This window comes from Chrysoperla carnea, chromosome 5, assembly GCF_905475395.1.
Source record: "Chrysoperla carnea chromosome 5, inChrCarn1.1, whole genome shotgun sequence".
Lineage (NCBI taxonomy): Eukaryota > Metazoa > Arthropoda > Insecta > Neuroptera > Chrysopidae > Chrysoperla > Chrysoperla carnea.
In genome coordinates this window covers 51356546-51361047 of record NC_058341.1, presented here as the reverse complement: position 1 = coordinate 51361047, position 4502 = coordinate 51356546, and the positions used below count along the sequence as shown (strand labels likewise).

The 4502-nt window shown below is 27.9% G+C and overlaps 1 protein-coding gene and 1 long non-coding RNA gene across 4 annotated transcripts in view; one reads left to right on the top strand and one right to left on the bottom strand.

Moving 5' to 3' along the window:
- The window catches only part of LOC123300471 (synaptotagmin-7), a 979245-nt gene that overhangs the window by 343768 nt on the left and 630975 nt on the right, over positions 1–4502 (top strand). The window lies entirely within an intron of this gene.
- On the bottom strand, positions 2835–4381 carry LOC123300478. The gene is made up of 2 exons (XR_006535385.1): positions 4227–4381; positions 2835–2912 (listed from the first exon to the last, which is right to left on the bottom strand). It is a non-coding gene; the product is annotated as an uncharacterized LOC123300478 (long non-coding RNA).

The window sequence follows — 4502 nt, the reverse complement described above, 5'->3', positions numbered from 1 at the left end:
GTATTGATATTGAAACTGAAATACTTAAGACTATTTATAGGACATCAAAAGTTGAAAAAATGATACGAGTAGTATTTTATTTGTATTACAATAATTAAAATTAAATTAATTTGCTAAAACAAAAAACACCTCAGTACATCTATAGATACACAAAGTTTGGTCTGAGGAGATTTTCTAACCACTTGGCTGCCTACATCAAATATTTTTTTAACAAAACGAAAAAATCTTGAATTGAATTTGGAAAGAAATTAAATAGGACAAAATTTAAAAAATTAAAAGTTTCAATTAAAGATATCTGATTAGAAAACCAATTCTTTACTATCGTTGGTTTTAATTTTTTAATTCTTTACTTATTCCTTTAATGTGATTTTTCAATGAACGTTTGCGCATTAGCTAATTCATGGCATACCTACCTTCTTTACCTTTACAAGGTTTTTAGTTAAATATGAGAGTGAAAACTTACAGGAGATATAAAATTACTACATTTTGTAAACTTAGTAAATTAGTTTATCAATAAAATACTGACATTTTGAAACCTCCACAAATGCAAGACAAATAATTATTGGCTTACTTTTGTTATAGTTTTATTTCTAGGGAATCAAAATTGAGATAAATTTTCGCCCAGATACTTTTAAATAATTGTCTGCGTTCCTCCTCGAATTACGCTTTTTATCAACTAGTTGTAAGATGGATCTTAAGAAATTGAATAGGCATTCATCATCTGTAGCTTAAATAATGGTAAATTATTTTCGAAACATAGTTCACAAAAATTGTATTAATTGAAACTTTCATTCTGCCCATAACGTGTCTTGTCAAAATCATATAAGGCTTTTATATTATTCCCAACGCAACTCTGCACATAGAAGTAAAAATAATTTGAGTTTGTATGGAATATTTGTAATTAAAAATAATTGTACTTGCTAAAATCAAAACAATATTTAAATTATATATTCTCGTTGAAAAATGGCTTTTCATACATTTATACATTTTTATCCATTTTCTCAATTTTTTTAAATCCATTATCTATTTTAAAGGTGACATTCTTCGTTAGTATTTAAAGACGATTATTTATACTTTATGTAGCAAGATGCATGGATGTATACTTACTTTTTTTAAAGTTTTTTAAAAGCCTTAATAGTTTAAAAAGCGCCTTAATTATCGCATTCAACTTTATTTAGATAATATTCAGCGTTCAGCGAATTTTAAATAATCGTAATTATGCTATTAAAAATTCAGATTTAACAATATCTCTATTTTGGTATGATAAGTGAATCCTTAACATTTTCTATAATATTATAGCAATTTCAAATTTCTAAATATTCAATTTCTTTATTATTACTTTTTGTTTTTGTTAACTTTGAATCATGTATACGATATTTATTTACATGATGGTCTCTCGATTATAATTGATGATTTTTAAAATGATACATACAGCGTGAACTAAATATTGACAAATATCTTGTCTAGTAATATTAATTAAAGAGAATTACAGCGTGTTTGTATCATATTAAAATCATCAATTATAATCGAGAGACCATGGAGTAAATAAATATCGTATACATGATTAAAAGTAAACAAAAACTTACTTTTTGTTTTTGCTTACTATAATAATAAAAATAAGTGAATAAACAAAATAAAAATAAAAATTCAATGAGTTGAAAAATTTCACTCTGTGTCTAGAACTCGAATGGCCTAATTGGTAGGGCGCTTGATATGAATCCAAGAAGTCCGGGCTCGAGTCCTGGTTCGAGTGTATTTTTTTCAATTCTCTTTAATTTTAATTCAATTTCTTTCTTTATATAAAATTATAATTTCATTATATTATCTTTCAAACGAACTGCATATGTGGAATCATGAAAACGCTTTATATATTAATAATATTGTATGCGCCTTATATATTTTTCTGTACAGTGTTGTATGCAGAACTGTGTCCGATTGCATTCAGTTTCTTTTGATAAGTTTCCTTTACCTAACGCGTACAACCAAAAAAATAAAACACCGCCACCTCTAGAGAGTTTTATTCCAGATGGGACATGATTGAAAGCTAAGTTTTCCTTTGGCAATAATTTTCTGTTGAGAAGTAAAAATGCAGGTAAAAATGCAGCCGAGAGCCTATAAAATATAAAATGTAATAAACATAGATATAATTAAAAAGTGAGTTGTTGGCGTTATTATACAGTCGATGTTTAAATGAAAAATGTTGTAGTAAAATTATCGTTACGTTAAAAGAAAATATTTGACAAAACAGTAATTGAAACCGGAGATATGCAAGTTTTAACACCCCATCGTATAGGTAAGAAAAAATTAAAATCTCGAAACCGTTGAATCAAATGCTCAAATTGGTAATATAAACGCTCAGCTATGAAACATAGACTATATGAACTGAGCAAAATTTTTCACTTTTTGTTTTCTTCGCAATCAGGGTTGTGTGAATTTTTTGTTAAATTTTGCTACCAATGCATTTGAATTTACTCGAGATATCAACACTACCTGACTGTGAGGCTCCACAATGGACCTCAGGCCTGTGTACTTCCTCTGAACCAAACTCTATTTAGTATTCTTACTTAATCTATGTTGTACAAATAAGTCATTATTTACTAAAATTAACAGAAAGTTGTTGTTGGTTAATCTAAATTTATTTTCAAACTATATTGTACAATTTAACTAATATATAATAATATGAATATTAATCTACATTAATAAAGTGTAATAATACAATTTGAATAAAGTAAAAGCAGTCATAATCAAATCAAAATCCAAAAAACTAATAACTTAGGTCGTCATATGTAGTCAATAAAGTGATAATTCATCTATGACAAAGATAATGAATCAGATGGTGGTGGTCCTGGTGAAGTCCCATGTGGTGGAGGACCGGGTGGGGGGCCACCTTGTGGTAAAGCTACTGCAAAATTCTGTAAATAAACAAAAAATCACTTTTAATTTAAGATAACGTAAATTAAAATAAAATCCGACCGCATTAGCTAAATAAATCTTTATATTAAACACCCGTTTCAGTTCTCAAAAATATGAATCGTAATTATTCTCCTGATAAATATTACTAGTCGATAATTTGTTGAAAGACACTAATGGATACTAATGATAATCATATTCTGCGCAAACTTGACCTTGGAGATACTATTTAAATTATGACAATTTGTATGATGTAGTAAAATTATGATCTCAAAAATGGTTGAAATTTCATGATAACCTATTTAGACTATCATTTCATGCATAATTATAACGACAGTAATCAAGTTAGATAATTAATCATTAATGTCGGTAGCATTTATTGGACCATCACATCAGCATTTATAACTCGATCCAGATAATCAACACAAGGAAGCTCCGACACAAACCTCGATATATCATACCTTTCCTTGAATCTCAGATGCCTGCTCAAAGAGTTTATTATCAGGTAAAATTTATCCCCATTCATTATCCTCCCCAAGTAAGGTATACTGAGACTCGGGAAAACCGGTCGAGTTTACATACTGTGTTCCACTTTTAAACGTCAACTATTTAGTAAAGTTATTATGCCATGTATATGAAATAAATAAGGTATAATAAGTATAGTCCCAAGTTTGTAACGCTTAAAAATATTGATCCTATGAACAAAATTTTGGTATAGGTTTGGTTCATAAAATCGCCTAATTAGTCCATTTACGGTTGTCTGTCTGTCGTCTGTCCGTCTGTCATCACGATTACTCAAAAACGAAAAAAGATATCAAGCCAAAATATTTTATAGCGTGCTTAGGATGTAAATAGTGAGATCGAGTTCGTAAATGAGCAACATACGTCAATTGGGTCTTGGGTCCGTGGGACCCATCTTGTAAACCGTTAGAAATTGAAAAAAAGTTTAAGTGTAAAAAATATTCCTTATAAAAAAATAATCAATTTTTGCTTGAAACATTTTTTTGTAAACATCCCTGTTTACCCTTGATGGCGCAAATTAGGCGTAAATTGTGTAGTATCTATTATATGGGAATATCAGTTATGTATGTGTGACATGTATGCATGTGTAATGTGATAGAGTAATCAACACTGTCTATGCATGGCATTTCAACACTGAACTCAGTCAATTGTTTGTTTTCATTTGTTAGAACAATTAAGTTATAAACGAAGTTATCTCACTTAATTCAGTTTATAGTTTTTGCATAATTTCTTGAAAATTAAAAAAACAAACAACCAAACAAACAAACGTTAAATAAAAAAAATAAATTACTTACAGCAAATTGCAATAAAGCAGCGATAAGAATTGCAAATAAAGCCCAGAAATTCATATTGAATAGATTTATTCTTGAACACGGTACAAAGTGAATTGATGCTGAAAATAAAAACTTTACGACAATTTATAGTACTTCAAAAATTATTTTAAATGATATTTTTTATTTGTATTACAATAATTAAAATTAATTCATTAATTCACTAGTAAATAATAAACATTAAATTTTGATGAAAATAAAAATTTTGAATAGAATATTTGTAATTAAAATAATTGTACT